The sequence below is a fragment of the Leopardus geoffroyi genome, chromosome B3 (genome assembly GCF_018350155.1).
Source record: "Leopardus geoffroyi isolate Oge1 chromosome B3, O.geoffroyi_Oge1_pat1.0, whole genome shotgun sequence".
In the NCBI taxonomy this organism is placed as follows: Eukaryota; Metazoa; Chordata; class Mammalia; order Carnivora; family Felidae; genus Leopardus; species Leopardus geoffroyi.
Genome location: NC_059337.1, coordinates 84,741,941 through 84,756,956, shown reverse-complemented (window position 1 = coordinate 84,756,956; position 15,016 = coordinate 84,741,941). Strand labels below are relative to the sequence as shown.

The following is a 15,016-nucleotide window of genomic DNA, read 5'->3' as shown; positions in this document are numbered from 1 at the left end:
TCTGGTTTGGCTTCCATTCTAATTTGGTTTATCTCCTACAGGAACAGATAAAAGGTTTTTGTTTTTTTTTTTTTTTTTACTTGTAAGTGACACTTATTTTTGGTATAAAATTGCTGAAAGGTAGTTCCTGAGCTTAGGGTAAAAATACATTTGGCAGGGCCACATCTGTTAGAAATAACTGCGTAGGGATACTCAGGAAGTAGAAAAGCTGCCTGGGAGGTGGTAGAGGCCAATGAGACCAAGAGTTTTTCTGAGTAATCCTAAACTGCAAGTGTAACTTCCTTTCCCTATTCTTAACTTTATACATCACCCCCTGCAGTCTCTTGCGCTTCCTGGGTTGTGTGGACTGTAGGTCTTCAAAAACTCTTAAGCCTTTGGGATCTGATGTCTACAGAAATTAGTTTTATGCCAGTTCTTCAGCAAGATAACTATAATCAGTATACCTTATATATGAGAATAGTTATTATCAGATACCTTCTGGAAAAAGTTTTGGAAACAACCCAAATGTCCATCAATAGATGGAAAGATAAACAAAACGTGTATATACACACAACAGAGCATTATACAGCTTTAAGAAGGAATAAAATTCTGATACATGCTACAACATGGAGAAACCTAGAAGACATTACGTTAACATTACGTTAACTTAAGACATTAAGCCAGACACAAAAGAACAAATATTGTATGATTCCACTTATGTGACGTATGTAGTCAAATTCATAGACAGAAAATACACTGATTGTAAGGGGTAGGGGTGGGGGAAAATGAGGAGTTATTGTTTAACGGGTACAGAGTTTCAGTTTGGGAAGATGAAAACATTCTAGAGATGAATGGTGACGATGATGGGACAACAATGTGAAGCATTTAATGCCACAGAACTGTACACTTAAAAATGGTTAAAATAGAAAAAAAAAAGGTTAAAATAGGGTGTTATATGTACGGGATGAAATCATTAAATTCTATCCTGAAAATAAAATTATACTAAATGTTAACTAACTGGAATTTATTTATTATTTTTTTTTAATGTTTGTTTATTTTTGAGAGAGAGAGAGACAGAGTGCAAGTCGGGGAGGGGCAGAGAGAGGGGGAGACACAGAATCCAAAGCAGGATCCAGGTTCCAAGCTATCAGCACACAGCCCAATACCGGGCTCGAACTCACTAACGGCGAGATCATGACCTGAGCCGAAGTCAGATGCTTAACTGGCTGAGCCACTCAGGTGCCCCATTAACTAACTGGAATTTAAATAAAAACTAGAAACTATAAAAATGGTTAAAATAAATTTTATGTTGTGTATGTTTTGCCACAATGAAAGTTTTATTATAGAAATCTAAGAATATAAACAAAAGTCAGTCAAATATAATCACATTACTGTGTGCCTGTCACTAGTTTCAATAATTATCAGCTTATGGCCAATCCAATTTCATCTATATCCCCACCCAGATTATTCTCCCATTCATATTATTTTGAAACAAATCCTAGACATTATATCACTTCATCTGTAAATATGTCAGAATATACTTCTAAACATAAGGACTGTTTTTTAAAAATAAGCACATAATACCATTATCACATCTAAAAAATTAACAATAATTCCTTAATGTCAAATATACACTATTCATATTTCTCATTCATGATTTTTATTTACAGTTTTCAAAAAAAAAATCAGGATCTAAAAAAGCTCCATATATTGCAATTGCTTGACTGCAGTTACAGAAATGTGGCTGTTTGTCTTACAGTATTTCCTGTACTTAGATTTTGCTGACCGCATCCCTATGGTATCATGTAACATATTCTCCAGTCCTCTGTTTTTGTTATAAATTAGTAGTTGGATCTAGAGAGTCAACCAAACTCAAGGATTTTTTTTTGGTGTGTACTCATGTATGTGCGTGTATGTGAAACTCCAGTTCCTTCATAGAACATGAACGAGAACTTCTCTGTCAGTCAATAAACAGGGGGCACTGAAGATACAGATATAAAGACACAGTAATCCCTAACCTCCAGGAGTTTACAGTCAAATGATTCTAACAGAATTGAGTAAGTCTAAGAGGGAGCACAAGGGATGGGCACTTAAATCACACTGAGGGTAGGGAGGGTGGTCAGGGACGTCTCCACAGCGGAAGCGACCGCTGAGGTTTCAGATGAATTATCCAGGCAAGCAATGGGAATTTCCAAGGACAAGGAGCAGCATGTTGAAGGTGGAAGCTCTTTATTAGTACACCGAATTCGAGGAACTGCAAGCTGTCAAATGTGTTTCGAGCAAAGGTGTGGGATGACCTGAGGAATGCCACAAATAAGGCTGGAAATAAATGTAGAAGCCAGTTCAAAAAGGTCCTTGTAAGTTGTGATAAGGAATCTTTTCCCACCTGAAAGCAATGGGGGGGGGGGGGTGGGACAAAGAATTTAAAACAGGAGCATGATATGACTACCAAGTTAGATCAAAACTGTGAACTTTGAGGGGCGCCTGGGTGGCGCAGTCGGTTAAGCGTCCGACTTCAGCCAGGTCACGATCTCGCGGTCCGTGAGTTCGAGCCCTGCGTCAGGCTCTGGGCTGATGGCTCAGAGCCTGGAGCCTGCTTCCGATTCTGTGTCTCCCTCTCTCTCTGCCCCTCCCCTGTTCATGCTCTGTCTCTCTCTGTCTCAAAAACAAACAAACAAACAAAAAAAAACTGTGAACTTTGAGAAGGCTAGACTAGGAGATCAAGGTGGGGGGGGGGTTTCTGCAGTAATTCAAGTAAGAGATGAGAACTGAGGCACGGGCAGTAAAGCTGGAGAGAAGAGAGCCTGCTAAGTTAGTAGAGTTAGTGGAGCAGAACTGATCAGGCTTAGTCACTGATTACCTGTGGAGATGAGGAGAGGGATAAACCAAGGAAGACTGGGACAACTGGACAAATGTTAGTACCAAGACAGAGTCTATGAGAAGAAAAGCTCATCATACCCCCAGGTGGGAGATATCCAGTGGGCAGCCAGTTATGTGACTCTACTATCTAGCAGGGGGCTCTGGGCTGGAGATAAAGATTTCAAGGCATCATGGGGTAGAAGTTTAACAGGAAGGATACAGACAGAGAAAGGAATAAAGCTGAGGATGAAATATGAAGAATACTATTTTTTGAAGGCTAGAATGATAAGAATTTAATGTCAACTGAGGAATGGTCAGAGAGATAAAGAAAAACCAGGAGACAGAAGTCTCTCAGACTATCAAGAGCTTTTAAGAAGAAAGGAGAGGCTAAGTATCAGTGCTTATAGAGACACCAAAGTGTGGCCTGCAACGTGGAGTCATTTTGAGGAAGCCACGGGGACAGAAGTGAGATTTCAGTTGGTTTCCTAAACTACATAAGGTTACAGTTTGCTTTTTCCAGAGAGACTCTGTTTTACAAGCATATCTGTATTTTGTTTACCAAAAATAACAATTCTGCTTTTTCGTTTCAGAAACGATGTTGTGTGGTCTCTTCAAAACTTCCACCCTCCAGAAGCTTCATTTTGAAGGGAGGAGGCATTTGATTTTGTTTTTTTAAAGACAGAAGACTTGAGAATATTTATATCCTGATCAGAAAAAGTCAGCGGCAAGGTAAAGGATGAAGATACAAGGCACAGAAAGGATAATTGTTGGAACAAGTTTCCTGAGAAAGCAGTAAGGAGAATCCAGAGAATAGGCAAGAAAGAAAGAGAGAACACCTCTAGCATTGAAATGGATTTGAGCACAGATAAATTGGCCTGACCACGTGGTTCATCTATGTATGTGTGTGGTGTGTATGTTGAAATGTGAGGTCACTCCTCCTGACAGTTTCTATTTTCTGTGTGCCACAGGAGGTGAGTCACTGGCAGCGGGATGGTGGGGAGGGTAGAGCAGGAGGCTTGAGGGCAGAGACACGGAGGAGATACAGCTGGTGTGAGATTAGGAGTGAGAGCTGACCTCGGACTCACAGAGCAAGCCAGACAGCATAAGAACCCAGAAGAGGGTGGAAGCCGGGAGTGCCTTGAGGCAGCAGCAGTTGGCACAGTAGGGAGATTTTCAGCAGGCATCATCCTGGCTGAGTGAGAAGGCCAGTGTGGGTAATGATAATCCCTTGCTCCGAATTTGGTCCAAAGGCACTTACAGGTGGAACCATCATCAAAACATCAGTCATCTAATATCGCTCTCCCTATTTACTACTGAAGATCTCATTCCAAATTTTTATCAACATAGGATCTGTGGTTTGGGGGTTCTGGCCTGAGTCAGGAATTTCAAATTCCTATTTTATTTATTTACTCAGATTGCTTTATTTTTAAAATGTGAAATAAGTTACCTCCCACCCTCTTCACTCCCCCTCCCACTATCCTCAACAGTATTATGAACATTTATCTATCAAGTTATCATCAATAAAAATGTAAAATGACATCAACTCACATACAACTTCTATATGGAAAGATCTTTGGAGCAAGGATCTCAAAACCATCTGGCTTTCACGGCATGTTCTTTCTGGCAATTTTTCTCCCCTCTAATGACTTTTGGAAACCACCAGGGGTCAATTTGATAAGGGGTCCCAGGAGGCCGCATGTTAGTGCTGAAGTATGTTTCCTTCCTCAACCTACCTCTCCACCTTCAGCCCTACCTTTCTCCTTTTAATGTATTAGTGTGTGTGTGTGGGGGGGGAGAGTGGGGGGTGGTGGTGAGAAGTTGTATTTACTTATCTTAGCCTTAGTTAAGAGCAGACGCCCCCCCCCAGTCCCCAATTCTATTCAGCTAGTTGGAGCCCAGTACCCAGTGGATAAGGCACCCAGTATCATTCCCTGGCAGCTTCTGATGGTAATATTCAACGTGTGAAATGAATAAGTGTAAACAGCTCTTCAGGAATCATGGAAAGCTGAAATTCCTGCACTTGGCTGTGGACAGTTTTCTTTAAAGGATCTAATATACAGATGGGAAGTGGGAAAAAAAGAGAAAAGAGGGAAACAAACTACAGGAGACTCCTAATAACAGAGAAAAACTGGGGGTTGATGGATGGAGGTGGGTGGCAGATGGGCTAGATGGGTGATGGGTATTAAAGGAAGGCACTTGTGATGAGCGCTGGGTGTTGTACTTAAGTGATGAATCACTGAATTCTACTCCTGAAAACCAATATTGCACTGTATGTTAACTAAAATTTAAATAAGGAAAAAAAAAAAGGACCTGATGTAGAAGGGGAGCTTAATTAAAGTAGAAGTTGTTCTCTCTGAAAATGGCCAGCAGCTGTTTATAGGTAAAAACTGATCAGGTGGGGTGTTTGAGGAGCAAGGCATCATGCATTTGACTGGTCCAAGCTTTTGGAGGCCTCATTTTTTCTCAGATAAAACCATACTAGTGCTCACACCAAAGAAGATGTGAAGTGATTTTGTCTTTGACCTGTCTCCTCTTTACACATACACACAGCTGTAGTTCAGCACCTGAACTGCAAAATGAAAAATTAAAAAAAATTTTTTTTAAGTTTATTTGAGAGAGAGAGTGCACAAATGGGGTAGGGTCAGGGAAAGAGAGGGAAGAGAGAGAATCCCCAGGCTCTGTGCTGTCAGTGCAGAGCCTGATGCGGGGCACAAATTCACGAACTGTGAGATAATGACCTGAGCCAAAACCAAGAGTTGGATGCTTAACTGACTGAGCCACTCAGGAGCTCCAGAAAGCAGATTAATTTTAAATACAATGTTGCTATGGGGCACCTGGGTGGCTCAGTCGGTTAAGCATCTGACTTTGGCTCAGGTCGTGATCTCATGGTTCATAAGTTCGAGCCCCGAGTCAGGCTCTGTGCTGACAGCTCAGAGCCTGGAGCCTGCTTTGGATTCTGTGTCTCCCTCTCTCTCTGCCCCTCCTCCACTCACACTCTGTTTCTCTCTCTCTCTCTCTCAAAAATAAATAAACATTTAAGTCAAAGGCAAGCAAGAAAAGTAAGTAAAAATTCTTTGGGTCCTTTTCTTTCATGTGCATTAATTAATTTTGACAATTATTTCCCACAAACTAAGAGAATATGAAATCACTTTAGATACACAATGAATGATTCTATAGAGGCAGTGTTCTCAGACTCAGAAGACTACAAACACAATGTTTATAACTGATGCACTGTGCTCTCCACAAAGTTTACAGCAGAAAAAACAAGGCAAGTCATAACTTACACTGAACAATGGAGTTTTCTACTTGTTTCTGTGTTGTTTCTACCATCTGCAGGTAAGCTCATATCTAGTTTCATTCTCTCTTCTGTTTTTGTAAGTCTCAGTGTTCTCCTGAGCTAAGTTTTGGGAAGAGAATTCCTGCTCAGGTGACTGCTATATTCAACATTTTCCTGTATACCTTGGAAAATACCAACAAGGAGGAGTTTAGGAAAACCACCAAAGTTTTGGCTCAAGGCTTCTCATCATGTTTTCATTTGCCAACTGCTTACTGGTGCTGTCTCAGCCTCAGTTCTATCTTAGAGAGAGATATCATTCTTTACTTAAGGAAGATGAATGATATTTCGTTGTTGGAACTGTTCAAGAGCTATCCACCATGTAAGATGTAGATTAGCACTTGATGAAAATGGGAGAATTAGAAGAAGATGAAAAAAGGAAATGTTTTAGAGAAGCGGCAGAAGCTGGGGTGAGGAGGGGAGGGGTACTTTACTGGGTGGTATTCAAATGGAAGCTTCATAAACATGGTGGTAGGGTTCCAGAGAGAAAAGGCTGAGACTAAACCAGGGTTCCGCTCCCATCTCTGGGACCATGTACTCTGACCACAGAAGATTTAAAACTTTGATGACTGACTGACTATGTAAATTTCTTTGAATCTCTTGGAAGAAAGTATATACACAAAATACTGTTACTTTATTATGATGTCATAAATGATCCCACTGGTTTACACTAGACTCACCATGTTCTATATATCCTGCTTTCATCAGTCTTTGGTATTTTGGGGAGATTCGAATGATCTCACGTTGTCTTTATTCAATGAAACAATTCTACTGAGGAAGAGAAATGCCCTTCCTGCCCTGGGAACATCCTGTCAAGTGTGGGATGTGTTTCCTGCATACCTTGTCTTCTCTGATGCCATTAGCACCCACACAATTGTCCAGCCTTTTAGAGAATGATTAACTTGGCCAAGATGGATTTCCCCAGCTAGCTGAGAGTCAGCACTGTCTAGAAAACAGAAGATTTGGCTCCTGACTCATAGTATGACTTTTCTCCAAACATTTACATGCATCCTTTGGTCTTTTTAGTTTCTCTGTAAGATATTTGCGTTTCCTTTATCACTGTGAGACAGAAAAGGATAGTATTTTGAAGACTGAAAACTAATTTCAGGAAGATTAAATTAACTTACTCGGATACATTTTAATTTCCACTTGCAACAATTTAATAAAAATTTCCACTAGGGTTCTAGATCCAGTCCATGTACGGGGAGTAATCTGCTCACACTGGCAAAGTATGTAAATACTTTCAGGCTCATAGATACCATTTAATGACTAGAAAAGAAAGAATATGATGACTGGGGCTGTGGAGGCTTGAAAATTTATGTAACCTTTCCATGGCTGCATTGATTTATATAGGTTCTGTTTTAGTAGAGAGCCACACACAAGTGTATATTATGGCTATTGATTTTGTTCACTTAAAAAAGTTTTTTTTAATGTTTATTTATATTTGAGAAAGAGAGACAGAGTGTGAGCAAGGGAGTGGCAGAGAGATGGAGACAGAATCTGAGGCAGGTTCCAGGCCCCAAGCTGTCAGCACAGAGCCTGACATGGGGCTCAAACCCAAGAGCAGTGAGATCATGACCTGAGCTGAAGTCAGACGCTCAACTGACTGAGCCACCCAGGTGCCCCTTGATTTTGTTTTCTGGAACAAGCCTGTCAGTTCTAAATATATGAGAGACATAGGAATATAAAAAGACACCTTGGATATCTCCATTTAATGTTCCAAGTCATCTATACAGTTCTGTAGTGGAAAGGCTGATATGGTAAATGAAACTGAATAGAGACATAAAAGAAACTTTTGCAATTCATATCTAGTATTTGATAGTATAGTAATTAACAGCAATAAGCTTTGATATCAGGCTGCCTAGTTCAAATTCTGGCTCTACTGTGTCAGAGCTGTGTGACCTCAAGAAAGTTACATTTCTTTTTTGGGCCTTTGTTTCATCATTGGTAGAATGGAGATACAAATTGGGTTATTATGAGGATTAATTTAGATTCATTTAGCTACAAAGCACGCGGAAAAATACTCAATGAATGCTAGCTATTGTTAGACAGTACAGTCTGGATTAGTAAATTTAGACCTCCCAAACCCCACTGTATTCCCACTCCCTCAAAAAACAAAAACAAAAAACAAAACAGAAAGAGAATAAAACAGATAAAAAAGAAAGAAAAGAGAGATTCTTTTGGTATTATCACAGACCTCGGTGATTTTTATATTAATCTCTCTGTCAACAGTTGTTAAGAGTAGAACGTAAGCTTTCAGGTTAAGAAGACAAAAGGAACACATGCATCTAATATTAACCCCACTTGAAACCCTACTAAAACTATAACACAGAGCCTTCTAAAATGACAAATCCACAAGAACCTGGAAACAAGGGAGATAACGGCAATAAAATTTGGAAGCTGGAAAGGAGATGGACAGGTGGTAACTAATCTTGCAGATCCAACAAAGTCAATTTTGAAGAGGGGTGAACTAAGAACCAACCTAATTTCTCAAAATACTCCAGAACTGGAAGCAAAGGAGGCAGGCTAACTGGAGGCGTATGTCTTCACTCAGAAGACCTGGATAAAAGCTGTTAAGGAAGCATCAGATTCCTAAATCTTCCCTCCCCACTCCACATACATACTGTTTCTGCTGTGGTGGGGGTAGGAAGTCTGAAGGTTCATTATTTGGATGTGGTAAATCAAAGGATCTCTATACTGGAGTACTGTGCACATTTCACAGTGTGAGTACAATACTGAAAAATAGGCATGACGTGAATATACGTGTATTGAAAGCAGGATGTAGAGAAACTCAGACCTGTTCCTGTTCCTCTACTTGGCTCTCAGAAACACTGGCAGTAGTAAGCCCTTGGCCCTGCAGTCAAGAGATTGGAAACTCTCCTTTGGGGAATCTGACCAGGCAAAGAAAAAACCCTAGACATACTGACTGTTGGGAATTCCCCAACAAATGGCCCACCCAGATCACCCTACTATGAAGTCAATAAGCCCCACCTACACACCCAGAGCTTCTAATCAGCTCTTGAGATTATGTTTAATTTTAAGCACATAGCAAAGAATTATCACAGCTGTGGAGAGCCTATGACATGGAAGAGTCTAAAATAAATAAGAAAAAAAAAAAAACAACAACAAAAGACTATAAAGGGACAAGGCCAAAATCCTACAAAAACTTATCATTAAAATCATGAGATAATATATATTCATTATGTATTTTTTTTAAAGGAAGAAAATAAAGAAGAGCTCTTAGGAATTAAAATATGGCTGCAACCATGAATTAAAAAAAAAAAAAAATCAATAGAAGGGTAGAAAGAGAACACTGAAGAGGCCTCCCAGGAAAGGAGCAAAGGGATAAAAATTAAGAAATTTAGAAGACCAGCCTGGGAGATCTAACATCTGAATAAGAGACAGAGAGAGACAGAGAAGAAGAAAGGGAGAGAGGAAGAAGGGAACGAACAGGGAAAAAAGAGAGGAGGGGTCATCAATGAAATAATCAAAGAACATTTCCCAAAACAGAAAGATACGAGTTTTTAGAATGAATGGATAGCAACTTGACCATATCAAGTCACACTACTGTAAAAGCTTACAATGCTGGAAACAAAAAGACAATTCCAAAAGCTTCCAAAAAAAAAAAAAATCATATAGAAAAGATCGGGAGTCAGAATGTCTTCAGATTTCCACTCTTCCTGTAAGCAGCCTGAGATGATCTCTGAAAATGGTTCACTATTCAGTTGACCCAGAAAATCATACAAAATCATGCAAATCAAGAAGTTCAAGGGTGCCTGAGTGGCTCAGTTGGTTGAACATCAGACTCTTGATTTCAGCTCAGGTCATGATCCCAAGCTTGTTGGGATTGAGCCCAGTGTCAGGCTCCGTGCTGAGCATGTAGCCTGCTTGTGATTCTCTCTCTCTCTCTCTCTCTCTCTCTCTCTCTCAGGCTCCGTGCTGAGCATGTAGCCTGCTTGTGATTCTCTCTCTCTCTCTCTCTCTCTCTCTCTCTCCCTCTCCCTCTCCCCCCCCCCCCCGCCGCTGTCCCCCATGCTTGTGAGCATGTGCTCTCTCTCTTAAAAAAAAAAAAAAAATAGGTTCAAATCTTCATGTTCACTTTAACAACACATGTGAAACTGCCTAGGCCATCAAGGGTATGCATATCCAAAAAGCCACACAGTATCTGAAGGATGTCACTTTGCAGAAGCAATGTATACCATTCCATTGCTACAAAGAGTGGGGCTAGACACAAGGTTGGTGTCCCAAAAAGAGTGCCAAATTTTTATTGTACATGTTTAAAAATGCACAGAGTAATGCTGACCTTAAGGATTTGGATGTAGATTTTCTGGTCATTGAGCACATCCAGGTGAGCAAAGACCCCAAGATGTGGTGCAGAACTTACAGGGCTCATGCAGATTAACCCATACATGAGCTCTCCCTTCCACACTGAGATGATCCTTACTGAAAAAAGAGCAGATTGTTCCTAAAGCAGAAGAGGAGGTTGCACAGAGGAGAAGGATATCCTAGAGGAAACTGAAGAAACAAAAACTTATGGTTCTGAAGTACATTCTGCATAGACTAAATGCAAATAAAAGTAAAAAAACAAAAACAAAAAACAAATGTCTTCAAATTTTCAACACTGGAAACATAAAGTACTATCTTCAAAATTCTGGAAGAATATTATTTCTAAACTAGAGATCTATTTTCAGCCACTCTATCATATGTAAGAATAATATAAAGACACTTTCAGACATGGAAGCATTCCAAAATTTTACCTCCCATGCATCCTTCCTTAAGAAGCCCCTGGAGAATGTTTTCTACTAAAGACACTAACCCAAGAAAGAGGAAGACAGGAAATAGAATCCAATACAGGAGAGAGGCAATGGGAATTGCAGGAGGATGGTGAAGAGAGATTCCAGGATAATTGTCTGTGTATCAGATTCAGAGGGCAATCAATCTAGATTGGAAAGTGAGTCCAGAGACAGCCACACTGGGGACAGTCATCACCACGATCTCCACTGCCATCACATCATCGTTTTCATTTGAGCATAGAGTGCTCAAGTGCGTGAGCTTGTACTTGGCTGTCTTAACCACAGTCTGGAGTTACTATACTCTCTACTCCCTGCCCTGCTGCCTGGATCGGTAAAAGACTTGCATTTTACTGAAAATGCAAGAAAGTTTTGCTTTGATCTACTCCTAAAAGCTGGAGGAAAGCCATGTGAGTGTAGAGGCAGTAAACAGCAGCCTGTTTGGTTTGACCATATTTCTGTCAAATGTTGTGTAACTAATCCAAACTATAACTCTGCCAGATGCCTGATAAAACCTCTGTTTCCTAAGACTCATGCCTAAGGCTGAATGCTTAGTTCCCCAGAAGGGGCTCTTACAAGCTCTCAGAGAAGCCATGAACCAAAGATTCTGTTCACCTTCTCCAGGGAGTTGTCATCTAATAGCAACAACACTGGTCTTTCTTTACACAGCTAGGGTTGAGCTTGCTACTTGGTTTTCCAAATCTAAACAAAGAAGAGCAAGAAAATTATTTATACCATACTCAGGGTGTCAGGATGAAGAAGAGGTTAGTAGAAGAAAGAAAAATAAGTTAGGGCACATAGAGAGCTTCTTAATCTGACAGGTATAGGAGAGTTTTATTATTATTATTCTTTACATCATACATTTACATTTAAAGTGTTCTTGGGGCGCTTGGGTGGCTCAGTTGGTAGAGCATCCATCTCTTGATTTTGGCTCAGGTCATGATCTCCCAGTTCATGGGTTCTAGCCCCATGTCAGGCTCTGCTGACAGCATGGAGCCCACTTGGCATTCTGTCTCCCTTGCTCTCTCTTCTTCCCCTGCAGGCGTGCATGCACGTATGATCTCTTGATAATAAATAAACTTAAAAAAAAGTGTTATTTATAGATGATTATGTTTCTCTCTCTCTCTCTCTCTCTCTCTCTCTCTCTCTCACACACACACACACACACACACACACACACACACACAGAGGCTCTGTAATATGAATCATATGAAGTTCCCAATATTTTACCATTTTTGAGGTGCAAAATAGCAACCTCCTGTTTAAATCTAATAGTTGAGGCTCAGCAATGTACCTTATGCCCTTGAGGTGAGTTAAGAGCCTAAGTTTCCCCATCTGCAAAGTGTAGAGTGAAAAATAAAACAACAGAGAAATCAATGTAATGAACTCTCATAACTGTGTAACTCTCATACTATGTATGCCCAATACAATAATTCCTGTCCTCCAAAAAGTTAAAATGTAAGACTAATGGGGAAATTCCTTTGTGTTTCCCAGAGTAAAGATCTGGCAAATATTATATTCACATAAGTATAGTTTAATGTAATGTAACAATGAGAACTTAGGAACAGTTTTGAGAAATCCCCAAACCCTCACATTTCCCTCACTTCTGCTTTTCTTAAAGAAATAGGGGCACAGAAACTGGAAATGGCAGGAAGCAATAATGGGGATGTGATTTGAGGGAGAGGTGTGAGAAGAGGAATTAGATATCAAATGGGACAAGTGTATTCACTATGCTCTAATCAAGGCAGAGATATGGGCAGACTGAGTTGGTTCTTGGTAGAAGAGCTATTTTGAGGCTTTTTCCAAGCATACAGAATAAACATTCATGTAAACTAAAAAGAGTCATCTTCTTTTCTCCCTTTAGCATAATTTACTGGGCAATTCTGGTGGGTCAGAAGCACTTTAAACATCTTTATATACATCTTCACTTCATCCTCATAGACGTCCTATGAATTTGGTACCATTATTACCACGCTGCTCCTAATGCCCTTTTACGTACGAGTAACTGAGGCTCAGTAAAGTTAAGGAACTAGCTCAAGGTCACAGGCCAGTAAATAGCAGAGCCAGGTTTCAAACCTGGGCTAATTCTAACTTCAAACCCATTCTCTTAATCAGTAACCCCCTTATACTGAATACATCTTGATTCTAACTCCTTTCTTTTCAAAATGTTCCCCCTTCTTAATCCTGCCCCTTAATCTATAGCTGTGACTATGATTTTTCCAGTAACATCTATTGCTTCCTCCTTCCTGAGTTGTGGGAAATCCCTAGCTACTTTTTTTGACAGGCTAACACTGTATTTCTTACACTGGGGTATGCACAAACAGTACTTGGCAACATATTGGGGGCACCCAGAAGCCCATAGGATAAACAGGCACATCCTCCTGGACTGACCATTTTACTTCAGTTTTGAGAATCTCCTTGCTTCTGATTTGAAAACAAACACAGAACTGCTGTGATATCTTCAACTGCAAGATCTACACTGACTTTTAAGATGAAACAAGACTCCAGATATATTTTCTATTTGTGGCAGGGTCATATACTGCAACCTCTGGGTATAGGTGCTTTCTCCTCTACAAGTGTTAAGGAGTGATCACTGGGCTGTAAAGTAGGTCAGCAGAGAACAGCACTCTAACCAGCCCAGGAACAAAGGCAGACTATGGAACATTGCCCTAATCTGACTGTTCAAAGACACTTCCAAAACTTTGTACTTACTGGAAATACATATATTTTTAAAAATGCAAATTTTAGAAAACTATGTTTAATGATGGCATTTCTGTGCAAAATAATTGTGTGTATGTGTGAAAACAGTCTTGAAAGATGCACACTTAACTGTTATCAGTGGTTTCCTTTGAGGAGCAGAACTGAGAGAACTTTCAATTTCTTCTTTTTTTTTTTAAATTTTTAAATGTTTGTTTATTTTTGAGAGAGAGAGAGAGAGAGAGAGAGAGAGAGAGAGACAGAGCACAAGCGGGGGAGGGCAGAGAGAGATAGAGGGAGACACAGAATCCAAAGCAGGCTCCAGGCTCTGAGCGGTCACAGAGCCTGACGCAGGGCTCGACCCATGAACCACGAGATCATGACCTGAGCCGAAGTCAGACACTAAATTGACTGAGCCACCCAAGTGCCCCAAGAATTTTCAATTTCTATCATTTGATAGTATTTGACTTTTTCCCCAATGAACATGTATACTACCTTTAGAAAACAAGAAAAACATCTGATGGTTAAAAAATAGAAAGAAGAAAGTGGGGGAAACGGGTGAATGTTGCCAAAAGGTACAAACTTGCAGCTGTAAGGTAAGTAAGTTCTAGGAATGTAAAGTATAGCATGGTGACCACAGTTAACAATACTGCATTATATATTTGGAAGTTGCTAAGGAGTAGATCTTAAAAGTTCTCATCATAAGAAAAAAAAAACTATGTGAAGTGATGGATATGTTAACTAAATTTACAATGGTAATCATTTCACTATTTCGAATATCTATAAAGCAAATCAGTATACCTCAAACTTTAGGTATACAAATCAGTATTCCTAAAACGAAGGGGAAAAATAGCAACAACAGCACACACAGCAATCCCCCAAACTAAAGATAAAAAAGGATTCCTAGAGACCTTCCAAATCAGTAATTCTCTGAATGACTGAGCCTAAAAGGTCAATCTGAAAATCAGCAGATCCAGAGTAGGTTCTACCTGAATTTATTTAAATCATTTCAGCAAATATGGTGTCCACTCTGGCAGGCACTACTTGAGGTGCTGGGATATATAGACCTTTTTTTTTTTTTTAATAGATCTTTATATCAATAAGATTCACTTCTTTTCTTCCAAGAGTTCTGTCCAGGGACACAGACATGTAAACAAATCACTGTAATATATATAGTTTTAGTGCAATACAAAAATTTACCAAATGGATATAACTCTTCTGCTCCAGGTGACAGAAGGGTAAGCAAGACATGGTAACCTACCCTCAAGGAGCTTAGAGCTCACTGGGAGTAAATATAAGGTGTTGGCAGAATCTCTACAAAGGAGGCTGAAAAGAGAGGCCTGTGGCAAGTATCGAA

The 15,016-nt window shown here is 39.9% G+C and overlaps 1 protein-coding gene across 5 annotated transcripts in view; it reads right to left on the bottom strand.

Annotated features, from left to right (window-relative positions):
* LOC123583553 (protein only RNase P catalytic subunit) overlaps positions 1–15,016 on the bottom strand; it is a 131,370-nt gene that overhangs the window by 11,193 nt on the left and 105,161 nt on the right. The window lies entirely within an intron of this gene.